The sequence below is a fragment of the Thalassophryne amazonica genome, chromosome 20 (genome assembly GCF_902500255.1).
Source record: "Thalassophryne amazonica chromosome 20, fThaAma1.1, whole genome shotgun sequence".
Lineage (NCBI taxonomy): Eukaryota > Metazoa > Chordata > Actinopteri > Batrachoidiformes > Batrachoididae > Thalassophryne > Thalassophryne amazonica.
This window is the reverse complement of record NC_047122.1, coordinates 60,161,636-60,175,766: the sequence shown is the minus strand read 5'-3', so window position 1 is coordinate 60,175,766 and position 14,131 is coordinate 60,161,636. Positions and strand designations below refer to the sequence as shown.

At 40.7% G+C, this 14,131-nt stretch overlaps 1 protein-coding gene across 1 annotated transcript in view; it reads left to right on the top strand.

The window, feature by feature from the left end:
• The first annotated feature begins 521 nt into the window (after positions 1-521).
• The window catches only part of fam49al (family with sequence similarity 49 member A, like), a 68,862-nt gene continuing 55,252 nt past the window's right edge, over positions 522-14,131 (top strand). The window contains exon 1 of the mRNA XM_034160696.1: positions 522-627. The gene's annotated coding sequence lies outside the window, so the exon portion shown is untranslated. The remainder of the gene's footprint in view (positions 628-14,131) is intronic.

Sequence of the window (14,131 nt, the reverse complement as noted above, 5' to 3'; positions counted from 1 at the left end):
TAGTCTGATGCAGCATCTGAAGCTCTACAACTCAGTGTCACGTTGTGCGGACAGAAAAGGTCGCTCTGCTGTGCAAACCCTATTGTTTGCACAGCAGAGCAAACTGTTTGGTTGTCCGTCTCTAGTCGCCAGCAGGCGAGTTGGAGATGGTAGCCAAAAGGGCAGGGGGTGTTGTTGTGGGGTCTTTGTGAGTGAGAGAGGTAGGAGGAGAAGAGGAGAGGGAGGGGGACATAGTGTTCTATTTCTCATAGAGCAGCAGCTGCTGTATTTAGTGCAGAGAGGGAGAGGGAGGGCTGAGCGGCGTGAGGCAGTGCGTGTGCTCGGCGTTTAGGTGAATCCACAGCCCTCTGGCTCACAAGGATAAAGGATCCTCTCCAAGACGGAGATAAAAAAATACAGAGAGCTTAAAAAAAGATCTTTCCTTTCTTTCCTCACACCTTCTTCTCACTCTGTCTTCTCACAAGCCGCTGACTTGTGGCGTGCCTCTTTTTTTACCCTTTTGTCCTCTTCTTTTGTTCCCTGCATCACTCCCCATTACATCTCGGTCCAGACAGAAGGAAGGAAGAGCCGAGCGAGAGGCATAGCCATCATCATCATCATCTTCCTGCCTCCTGCCACACCCAGCCGGTAAGCTGAACCTATGTTTTCTTCTATCGCTCCGTTTCAGCTGTCAGCATCACACCATCCATCCAGTCCTGATGCTGGAAGTGGATAGACAATTATACCAACAACAACAACAAGAACAACAAAGCTGGTCTGATTAGAGGAGGTAGGCCTCGGACGGGTGAGATCTGAGGTTGGTGCTAGTGCTCTGGGAAAATGGCCCTTGCAGGGATGGAGATGGGATTCCATCTGACCCACATGCAACCAGCTGGGGCTTGTCCTCTTTCACTGCAGTGGTTCAGTTTCACACATGCACACACACACACTCACAGGATGTGTTCATCTATAAAAATATTTGGGCATTTTCAGCGACTCACAAACCATCACTGCAGCAGAGAGTTTGGGTTCAATTGCATGTTGGGTTTGCACAATAATACCACCAAATGCACCCAAGCAGACAACCTGCTAAAAACAATAGCCCCCTGATTGCCCCCACTTTGGTCGCGTGCATGCACCTGGCGGCGGGGGGGGGGGGGGGGGGCAGGATGAGGAAGGGGAGGGGAGAAAAAAGTGAATGGAGGGATGCATGAATGAGAGCTCAGCCTTTTTTCTAAAAAACAAAAAAAAAAAACAAATGCAGGAGATGGAGAAATGGAGGATGCCGATGGAAGCGGCGCAGCTAGCGTGCTGCCAAGCAACTCTGCAGGAGCGACATACTCTTACGTGCATGCATTTGTTCCCATCTTAACAGAGGCTGCTGTGGTATTTACTCCACTGTTGCTAGGACACTCCCTTTGAACATTTCAGCCGAGCTTTCTCATTGGTCCGCTGCGATGATGCAACACTCCCTCACCCAAATCTTTCCTGAACGCCCATAGAAACTGTCTCTGCTCCGCCTCTGTCACGCTCAGTGTTCTCATTAACTCGTTCTCTCGTTGGCTCCCTCATTAAGTCTGACATTTGCTAATTGATTCAGGTGCTTTCTAATCCTTCCTCTTGCTTTCTGCGTGTTCTGTTGCACTGCAAAATGGCACTGGCAGCACGTGGTGGAGACACAGTCGTCTTTCTTTCTGTGTCTCTCAATTAGGATCTTAATAAGATTAGATTAATCAGAACATCATATCTTCTCTGGTGGATTTCAGCCATTTCAGATCAACCTGCACATTTATGTTATCAAAGTAGCTGGAAGATGTCTGCTAAATATCCCACACCACAGGATCCCCAACTTGTGGCTTGAGGGCCGGAAAAAGCCTGCAAGTTACTTTCTTGTGACTCAGCTTGTGTGTTTTCATGCACAATAATTTGCCTTCTGCATATAAAACATGTGCACTTGGAATTACTGTACAAGCATCAGTGACTATGAGACCTTGGCTTAAGAAGTTGTTCTCTGAATATCCATCATGCATGCACTGTTAAAAAAATGCTTCATGGAGTTAGTTTGTATAACTTAAACTGAAAAGTAGTTTCAGCATTTAAAAAAAAAAAGGTTTTATATGTTCATGTTTTAGTAAGTTGATAACTCGCAAGATGTTTGCACAAAATTATTCACAGTTTTAAAAAAATACAGTTGGGCATAGGTTGACAGGGGTTTCATAATAAACCGTTTGATCGTAAAACTGTAATTTATTCCAGCTTATGTGAAATAAGTTCAAAAACTAAATTAAACAAACTTCACAAAATTAAAGTAACAATTTGCCAGTACAATGGAATAACTTAAATGAAATAATTTAGCCACCTAATAAAACCAAAATAAGATTTACCTTGTAGAGGACCAAGAAATCCAAGTATACTAAACAAATCAAATAAATGCTTTGCTGAACTTGAGTTTGTGTGACTATAAAAATCTCATGGCATTTATTCAGCAATGGCTGAGTTGGAATTACTTACAAAAAAGATCCATGCAAATTTTTCCCTTATTTTTTTGTAAACTCAACAGTATCTTTTTAGAGTCTGTGACGATAGCATTATTCCCTACAACATGCCCAGATATCCAAAGATATAAATAAGCAAAGAAACTTGTTTATATTGATTTGGTGTATCAAAGTTAATAAAATTCTAACTGGTTCCTCCTCACTATATGCCCTTTTAATTTGCTGAGTTAAAAGATGATGGTATCTGTTGTTTTGGGTTATTCTGTTAAGAACCTTGGGAGGATTAGCTCATTTATCTGTCTATTGCTCACTGCATTTTACAGGGTATATGCCTTGGTTTTGCATGATTTGTGCCTGGAGCTGTCATCATGCTGCTATTAACTGTGCCTGTCACCTTACATAGTATTAATTTACAAATTACATTTTAGGGACACACTTTTTTAAAAATAACATTTCCCACTTGGATGCTGCAGCAAAATAATAAAAAGTAAAATAAATTCAAATACAAATCCAACCCCAATTCCAATGAAGTTGGGACGTTGTGTAAAATGTAAATAAAAACAGAATACAATGATTTATAAATCCTCTTCAATCTATAGTCAATTGAATACACCATAAAGACAAGATATTTAATGTTCGAACTGATAAACCTTATTGCTTTTGTCCAAATACTTGCTCATTTGAAATGATGCCAACAACACATTTCAAAAAAGCTGGGACAGTGGTATGTTTACTACTGTGTTACATCACCTTTCCTTCTAACAACACTCAATAAGCGTTTGGGAACTGAGGACACTAATTGTTAAAAACTTTGTAGGTGGAATTCTTTCCCATTCTTGCTGATGTATGACTTCATTTGTTCAACAGTCCGGGGTCTCCGTTGTCGTAATTTTTCATAATGCGCCACACATTTTCAATGGGCAACAGGTCTGGACTGCAGGCAGGCCAGTCTAGTACCTGCACTCTTTTACTACGAAGCCACGCTGTTGTAACACGTGCAGAATGTGGCTTGGCATTGTCTTGCTGAAATAAGCAGGGACGTCCCTGACAAAGATGATGCTTGAATAGCAGCATGTGTTGATCCAAAACCTGGATGTACCTTTCAGCATCGATGGTACCATCACAGATGTGTAAGTTGACCATGCCATGGGCACTAACACACCCAAATACCATCACATAGATGCTGGCTTTTGAACTTTTTGCTGGTAACAATCTGGATGGTCTTTTTTCCTCTTTTGTCAGGAGGACACAACGTCCATAATTTCCAAAAACAATTTGAGATGTGGACTCATCAGACCACAGCACACTTTTCCACTTTGCGTCTGTTCATTTCAAATGAGCTCCGGCCCAGAGAAGGCGGTGGTGCGTTTCTGGATGTTGTTGATTTGTCTTTCACTTTGCATGGTAGAGTTTTATCTTGCACTTGTAGATGTAGGGACGAATTGTGTTAACTGACAATGGTTTTCTGAAGTGTTCCTGAGCCCACGCAGTGAGATCCTTTACACAATGATGTTGGTTTTTGATGCAGTGCCAGCCTGAGGGATCGAAGGTCACGGGCATTCAATGTTGTTTTCGGCCTTGCCACTTATGTGTACAAGTTCTCCAGATTCTATGAATCGTCTGATTATATTATGGACTGTAGATGATGGAATCCCTAATTTCTTGCAATTGAACATTGAGAACATTGTTCTAAACTGTTAGACTATTTTTTCCACACAGTTGTTCACAAAGTGATGATCCTCGCCCCATCTTTGCTTGTGAATGGCTGAACCTTTTGGGGATGCTCCTTTTATACCCAATCATGACACTCAACTGTTTCCAATTAGGTGTTCTTTGAGCATCATTAACTTCCCAGTCTTTTGTTGCCCCGTCCCAACTTTTTTGAAATGTGTTGCAGGCATCCATTTCAAAATGAGCAATATTTGCACAAAACAACACAAGTTTATCAGTTTGAACATTAAATATCCTGGTGTATTCAATTGAATATAGGTTGAAGAGGACTTCAATTAATAGCTGGAATCTTCAGTACTCTGAGAGACGGCACACACACGCTCAGAATGTTACTTCATTTTCTCAGGAGGTCCTCTGACCTCCAACACAAAAGGTGTCAACATGGCTGCCTTAGCCATGGTAGCTAACACAAGCATCCAATACCCTACCTTCTTACATAACTATTGTTGTCTAGATATACCTTTATAATCTTTCCAGTTCTCTCTAAGGTTATACTGTAGAATTTTTAGGACTTAAGGACTTTAGTGCATTTGCTAGTTTAGCAGGCAACATGACACTAAAGCAAGAGAATGTGTGAGTGCTGAACTAAATAAACATCTACGAATTTCCTTAATGGCCCAGTCACACGGCACTAAGAAACGAGATACTCACGGACAGATGAGTCTGAAGTTTTATTGTTAACATTCAAGTGCTGAAAGTTGTTCTGGAAGGACGTCTGTAAAGTCAGTACACTGTAAACGTCAAGTAGCCATGAAAGAAAAGTCCATTGATCGTGAAACAATGCTACACATTGACAGCGGTAAGATTCTGGCCAGGAGCTTCTTCATTTCATACTTCTTTCATGATGTAAATGTAAGTAAGTTATGTATCTGTGTTATGATTAGCGTATGTTAGCCACAATGGCTAAGTGCTAACTGACAGTCATGTCTTCCTCTCCTTCCTCTCTACCTCGCCAGTCATGTCACATTCTTAAATCATGTAATTTTCTGAGGAAATGTCTTTTCTAAGTGTCCCAGAGAGATGGAATTCCCCCTATTTCACATTGTAGTGCTCTGCAGCTCTTTGTCTATAAAACACAGAAACACAAAGACAGGTTGTTTGTTAACCGCGTTAAACGATAGCAGCCCAGGAGCGGGCCCAATGTTTTTTTTCGATTACTATTTCTCAAGAAAATGTCAATATGTCAATATTCTTGGAAAGCTGATGTAACAAAAGCAAATGTAACAAAAGTTCAAGGTTTGTTGTTTCTTATTGATATCATTACATCTGGGGCTTTACGTATTACAAGTCCCTTTCTATAATGCCACAGTGGAGTCCCAAAGAATTTGATTGATGGATCGATGTGCTTTTTGTTTAGCTATGGCAACAGGCATTACCATGCTTAAAATGTATAAATAAGGAATTCATGAAAGGGCACAGCTGTCCATAACAGTTAAAACGTAGATGCTGATGACCAGAATGCTTTTTTAATTATTATTATTTACAAATTTTATAAAATATTAAGTATTTTTGTATGCACAAATCAGTCAAAACTGACACCATGTCCAAGATGTGGAATTTATTTATTCAGTTAGTTGGTTAGCGCACCTTGGTGTATAGGGGTATTGTTGACACGTGGCCCCTAAGGGTAATTTAAGTTTGGGACCACTGCTATAACAGTGTGCAACCTTTTGGCCATAGTGCACCTGGTGAGGCATCTTAGGGGGCTGGAAACAGATTGAGGGTTGTGATAGGACTGAAAGGGTAATAATGAGTCAGAGGATAGTAATCTCATTGTCCTCTATAAACAGTGTAATAATCTCCTCTGTCCTGGCTTCCTGAAGAAAACGTTACTGAGGTGAATAAAATGAAGGAATGACACTTACGACAAAAGTGCGATGGTTCACAGTCGATAAATCTTTTAACACATTTTGTCACTGAAGACATGTTAAAGGGACAATCTGGAAAACTCAACATCAACAAGGGATTTGAGACACAAGAAACTAACATGCAAATGTTGTTTCAATACAGTCAAGTTCTATTTTTAAGTAGCAAATTTTGCGATGTGATACCTTCACATTGCAAACAGTTCAAACTGGTTTCATTTTCAACTTTTTTGAAACATCCTCCAGGTCAGTGCTTGAGATCACTCTGATTTACTTCAAAAGCTTCATCCGTTGATTTCAAAACTTTAACTTCCAATTTTGATGACATTACGACATCATCCAAATGTTTGCTCTTGTAGCCGACTCTCAAAATGCAACATTTCTAATCCCATTGACAGATCACACCATCTGTCCTGCAGCCACGTCGGTCTTGAAACATCTGTGACGAGCTGCTCTTTTAGTTTTCATTGAAGTTCAGCGGATTGAGCTGTAGATTAGATCAGATTATTGTCGTGGGGTGAAAGGACAATTTGAGATATGATCCTTCTTACCTGGTAATCTTGTGATTTCTAATTCAGTCGTGTTGAGAATTAGGGATTATTCCTTTAGTACAGACCTGATCCGGTTAAACACGCACAGGGTGGAGAGAGGGAGGCGGCAGGCTGGTGAAGGATGACGAAGTGAGATCTGTGCCAAAAATATCCAGTGCGCACACACACACTGGTCAGTGAACTGGGAGCAACAGTGAAAGTGGGGAGGCTGCAGTTCCATGAATACATGTATTTAATCAAGTGAAAGCAGCTGTTTTATAGGTGATGTCATTTCACCAACTCCCAGTGCAATTCCGAGACATTATCCTGAGCAAAAATGTCCTAGATTTTCCGTGCTTGAAACAAGTTAAAACAATGCTGCTTTTGAGTTGATGAACATAATTCAAAACAAAAGAAAAACGTAACACATGACATATGAAATTCTATAAACTGTTCCACGTGCTTTAATGAATCATTTCACTGGTGGATGTGGGCAGTCAGAAATTTTGGACAATATCTTTTTTAGAAATGTGCAATAAGCATTTTTTTAATTATAAAAAAACTGGCAGTTTATACATAGAGAAAACACAGAAAAAACCCTATGGACCATCATGCATTGAGGCTGGTGTCAAACACATCCAGCACAATATTTTGTCATAGAAATATAATAATTATTATTCATATCCCACTTTCCATTTTTTTTCCTTTCAAAATACTTTGCAACATCATTACTCGTAGGAAAAACTCATATTATGTATATGTATCTGGATATCGTCAAATATGTGCACCTGAGTATGTACGATTCACATGACAGGATTGTTTTTGGGCAAAATGGTATATTTTCCATATTTTTCCCGTACAAAGTTAAATGTCTCTGTTGACATCTCAAACCTGCTTCTGTTGAAAAGTGCCACATGCTTTTCATGTTTCATGTGGGTGGAGGAGGGAGGACAATTCTTCTGCTCAGACATGAGTAGATCCCAATTACTGTGTGTTATACTCGATTGTCCACTTTCATCGACTTTTACCAAGATTACCCTCCGATCTGCACCAGCTAACTGGTTATTCACTTTTTTGGTTCACACTGTATCTCGATTGCACAATTTTTTTAAAAATGTGTATCAAGCTTCTACAATTGTTCACAATTTTTATGCTACTTTTAACACTGATTACACCAGCGTTAGGCCCCAATTGGGTATTCCCCCCCACCCCCCCACCCCCGCGCCTTTTTTGTGCCAAAACAAAGGACAATCTGGTATGAAAAATCAACGTGAGACCACCGTAAGACATATTCCCTGACTTGGAAATGTTCATGCACCCATCCCCTGACATCTAAAGAAACTGTCTGTAAAAGTGATTATTTGTATTCAAAATAATTGTTATACTCAGTTATATTTAGTCTAGTTAGTTATGGCTGTGGACATGGAGACAGCATATAAAAATTGTTACAATTCTAAATCGTTATTATGACATTTTTGTTGAACTCAAAGAACATCTTCATGGTTTCCTTTTAGGGCCCTGTCCCACTGGCGTTTAGAAGGATTTGAGTATGGATTGCGCACAAAACTGGCCCATATTCGCCAAACATCCGCAATATCCGTGTAACATGCCTGTATGAGTCGCCCGTCATCCGAACACGCCCGTGATCATCCGCAGAGGCACGCATGTCCGCAGCCAGGATTTTTGAGCTGTTCAAAAATCTGAATGCGGATGACATCCGCCTTACATACTCCATATATACTCAATTCATACACAATACATACTCACTCTATGCGCTGTATATCTGCTGTTAACCGCTGACATCTGCAACTGACGGGGATTTGCGGCTTGACAGCGGACTGGGACAGTGTGTAAAACAGATATATTGCGTGCCCATCATGTCTACATCACAAACTAAATATGTTGTAGCGAATGCATACAAATTGGCCACGAATAAAGTGTTTTTATTACATCTGCTTTGCAGCTGATTTGCGGACAATCTGTGAATGCATAACAAACACGTCACATAAACCCAAAGTGTGGCAGAAAGCAACATACCTGCCAGTCAGTGCAGGTCCGGCTGTGTAAATCCACAAAGACGTAGCTGCTGCAATCCAGGACTTTTATTTAACACCAACAAAATGAAGAGTTGCTGTTTAGCCACAACTCACTCAAAAAAAAAAAAAGAAAAAAGAAAAAAAAAACACCGTCTTACACCCCGAGCGGCTTCCCCCCTCCCGCTCCCCAAACTCATGAACAGTTAACCCTCGAATGACAAAATGAACATTAACTCTATGATCAACTTGTCCAAGTCCAGCAAATGCTCCAGAGGCTGTATTGTTGCTGTGAATAGTGATGCCGAAAGGCCCGAGTGCGCTTATTTTATGACCACAATGCAGATGCCGTGCACGCGCAACATGTGCGCGATGCATTCATAATACACCCGTAATACTGCTGTGATAATCTTAATGTGTCGGATCAGTTCCGTCACTACATGCATTATATAACCGTGATTGTTCATCATATATTCACTATATATTATTAATATATCCGTAATTCATACTGGGACATTTGTCATTTTTGGCCATTTTTGTTGCGGACGACAACGAACGCCCACAATTTGTATACTCAATTCATGCGCAATTAATCCTCTCCCCAGTGGGACAGGGCCCTTAGTTCCATTTTGGCAGCATGCAGAGGAAAAATTACATAATTCAAGACACCCTTTTGAAGAGAAGTAAGCGTTTTGGACTTGACAACAGATTAACTAAATTGTTTTCAATTAAACACTGATGTAAACCCTACTGAACAAGTGAGGAAATTTATTTAAAGTCTCAGTTATCCCTGAAAAGAAACTAAAGGATTAATGTTTAACAACCTCATAGAAAGTATTGAACAGTCCGATTAAATTCATTATCCTCGTTAAGGGCATTCTGCAGAAACTGACATGATATTGCATCCATTAATGGCTGGCTGACTCTCTCTCTCTCTCTCTGGCAATCAAAACACTAATTTCTGGACCTAACCAGATTACTTCCGATCTGTTCTCTCAGGACTTCCTACAACATCGTGGTCTGCTGGCTGTCAGTCAGATCCGTCGCTGTCTGCTAACGTTGATGAACAACTCAAATTTCCGCCCTCTGGTAACTTTTAAGATCAACATTCACAACACGGTATTCACAGTAGGAAGTCGCTATTTTAGCAGCATGGAAGGCTAACGGGAGCGAGCAGTAGGAAAGATCTCACAGATTTGCAGTTTGTGAGTAATAAATGAGTTCTTATCGATGGTATCTCCAGCTCTCCTCAGAAGTTCTGCCATGTAATGAAAAGGGAATTTTTTTTTTAGGTCAATCTCATCCTGCTCCATCCTTTTTCCTCTCTGGTCGTTTGAGCCCATATCTTATACTGCAGCCAGTTTTCTACATCTGAGCATTTCAGTCATGCCGTCCATCCCATTGGGATTGGGAATAGTGTAATAGTGCGTCCTCTACAATGTGAGACATGCTGCAGCGTGGTGTGATGGCGCATCATCTCCGTCCAGGACATCTTATACTTCCTGAGGAACCTTCATGTGGAGCTCAGTATCAGTTCTAAGTCAGGCTGGAGGTCTGAGTTCAACCGCCCTTTTGAGCACTGGGGTCATGTTGTGTGGTCGAGGGAATGATATTGGTCATGTCAGGGCTCAGGTCAGGACTTGGAGCATTTGTTGGTACCACGGCATCCACTGCCCTATGGAACGTCCCTGGGTCCTGGATGGCAGCCATCAAGGCAGACAACTCGCAAAAGTAACCATCTATCTGCTGCAGCCAGCTTAAAGACGGGCACCTTCTTAGTCTTCTCCAGCCACTGGGGTCCTCAACACTCAGGCACCTGCATGCTGGATTAGACCCAGAGAAACACCGCACATGGCCAAAATGTTGTAGCTGATGTTCTTTCACAATGCAAGTGATACTTTTCCTCCGAGTCTCCCTAAGCAACTTTGTTTGACACAGAGTCATTCCAGCGCTACCCAAGAAGCCTCTAGAGAGGCTTAGGACCAAATATATCTAGTTGTCACCTGAGGCCATTGGTTAGTGTCCATCTCACAACCATACATTAAGACAGGGAGCACTAGGACACTGAAGACTTGGACCATCAATCTCCTGCCACGACACTGGCATTGCAGAACAAACACCTCTGTGATATCATGACCTCAAAGGATGAGGACCCAGAGACATGTATGTCTCTACCAAGACATAGTCATGCTCAGAATTACTGGCACCCCTGTAGTGGTGGAGTGACAAACAGAAGGACTTTCTTAAAAAGAAAATATGACATTTCAAAAACAGATTAGTTTTCTAGTGGGACAAACACCTGGTGATGCAAGAGACAACTGTGCTCTCTGCAGTTTCCATCCACAGCCACAGACGTCTATAACTATAATAATAGTAATTATTTGCTGTAAATTCTTCAAAGGGTGAAAATGACCACGTCCAGCAAACATTTCATGTTTTTTTTTCTTTAATTTCAGTTCATGAAAGTATTTTGTCCTGTTGTTTTAGTTCAATACCTTTGAATATTTAAAAAAAAATTTTGATTATTCGAACTTGGTTTGTTTGCATTTATTTCTGATCATATTTTAAAATACGCTCTTAAAATATAGGGGAGCCAGTAATTCTGAGCACGTCTGTAAGTGAACGCCTCTTCAAGTTCAACACTTTCACCACACACACACACACACACACACACACACACACACACACACACACACACACACACACACACACACACACACACACACACACACACACACACACACACACACACACACAAAAGACTCACTGGATGAACTAAATTAAATTATGTGCAGGATTTCCATTCCATCTCATAAATATATGTAGCCCCAACCAAAGGTGGGACAAAGTCACTGTCAAGTCATTGTCAAGTCATGAATTGGCAAGTCTGAAGTCAGCTTGCAAACAATTGGTGGTCATTATGTCTTGAGACTTTCCGATTCATGACTTGAGAATGACTTGGTGGTGACTTTGTCCCACCTCTGGCCCCAACTCAAATAAAGAACATCCATGCAAGATAATTCAATTTAATTTAGTTGGGACTATACATATATTTATTACATGGAAATTCAATCCAGTGAATCAGTTTTTTTGAGATACACTTCTGACCTTAAATTTGAACATATTATTTTAACAGTTAAAATATGCTTACAGTGTAAGCCTAGGTCAATTTAACTCAATTAAAATCAATTTAAAGAAGAAGAATCGACTTCATTTTCTTGCTTTCTGCACTCTAGAAACTGATGCATTGGATGAACTCAATTCAACTATGAGCAGGATTTCCATCTAATAAATGTACGTAGCTCCAACTAAAAAAAAAAGCACATCCATGCAAGATCATTTAATTGGTTGGTTTAATTAATTGGGGCTACATATATTTATTAGATGAAAATCCTGCTCATAATTGAATTGAGTTCATCCAATTAGTTTTTTTTTTTTTTTTTGAGTACACAAACGCACCACGCTGCCCCCAACCATATAAAAGCAGTTCATCAGGGACAAAGAGCAGCAGCTCCTCTCTTCTGTGTGCAGATCACAGAGGTCAGGGACGAGGACGCAACAATGTCAGCAGGCATGATGGTAACAGTACGCACAGTCGGATATCCCACCGCAGGTACAACCCCTAAAGGATCAACACTCCCTGTGTGAGATCTGTTAACTGACAGCCACAGCACAGCTCCTGAAACTGAAGTTTAAAAGCTTGAATTCAAGCAGTCCTGCAAGTCCAGTGTTCACAAAGTCATAATGCTTAAATATTGAAGGCTGCATTAAATGTAAGTTATTTATTCATCTATGGGGTGCAGATAAGAGCGGTTTGTGTCATATCAGACGTGTGTGCTGCACATAAAATATGTTCTGTATCACACAGGCAAATTGGAAAACTTTAACACATTTAACGTATAATCCACACACACACACGCAAAAACAAAATATCACCGCTTAGATTTTGTTCAGCTGAGCCAATAAGCCATGAAACCCCTCAGTTGCTTCCCTCATTTCTCACTCACTTATCTTCAACCATTTACTCCAATTAAGGCTCATGTCACGTGAGTCACAGGGCGTGAGGCGGGGTACACCCTGGACAGGATGCCAGTCTGTCGCAGAGTCACACACAGACAAACAAACACGGACAATTGGACAATTTAACACGGGGAGAACATAGAAAGACACAGAAAGGCCACAGGTGGGAATCGATCCCATGACCTCCTTGCTGTGATGCAGCAGTGCTAAACACTAAGCCACCGTGCAGCCCTTATTCATTTCCATAAAAGAAACAACAGCTATGATGCATAATGAGAATATATTTAACTTACGTTATATCGTACGTTTTCCTCTGTGTTCTCACATTTTTTGTTTTAGTTTTGCCTGTGTGTGTGTGTGTGTGTGTGTGTGTGTGTGTGTGTGTGTGTGTGTGTGTGTGTGTGTGTGTGTGTGTGTGTGTGTGTGTGTGTATGAGTGAGGATGGCGGTGGTGGGAAGGGTCGGAGCATTATAGCCTCATGGTTCCACCTTCATGTCTCTCGTGCGTGTTCGTGCTCCTGGTCTCGTCTCCTTCCATCCTCACCTCAGAGACAGCTCAGCGGTCGTGTGTTTGTGTGTGTTGGCCTCGGGCGAATTTGCTGTAGCGTTGCGTCGCCGTTCAGTCTAGCTGGGTCTGACGCCGCCACCTCACATTTACTCCTCAAACTGAGATATTTGTCAGTGTGCATCTCTTCTTCTCTTTGTCAGAACCAAAACATGGATAGCAAGGTTCCATTTTCAGAAAAGAAGCTTGTATAAAGTGCCCAAAGCATTTTCTGTTAAAAGCAGACAACAGACTGATTCCTGTGCATTTTGACCTGCCGAGTTCAAAAATTGCTGTTGGCATGCCGCCAATTACATAAAAATTTCCACAATTGTGGTTGTATATATAATATAAAAGCAAACTAAACATCCTTTTTTATGTATTTTGACCTGCTGAATTCATATATTGCTGTTGGCATGCTGTATCTTTACCCCTTCATCCCCTATTTTGCATAAAACAAAATGGCCACCAATTACATAAAAATTTCCACAATTGTGGTTGTATATATAATATAAAAGCAAACTAAACATCCTTTTTTATGTATTTTGACCTGCTGAATTCATATATTGCTGTTGGCATGCTGTATCTTTACCCCCTTACCCCTAATATGCGTAAAACAAAATGGCCACCAATTACATAAAAATTTCCACAATTGTGGTTGTATATATAATATAAAAGCAAACTAAACATCCTTTTTTATGTATTTTGACCTGCCGAGTTCACAAATTGCTGTTGGCATGCTGTATCTTTACCCCTTCATCCCCTATTTTGCATAAAACAAAATGGCCGCCAATTACATAAAAATTTCCACAATTGTGGTTGTATATATAATATAAAAGCAAACTAAACATCCTTTTTTATGTATTTTGACCTGCTGAATTCATATATTGCTGTTGGCATGCTGTATCTTTACCCCTTCATCCCCTATTTTGCAT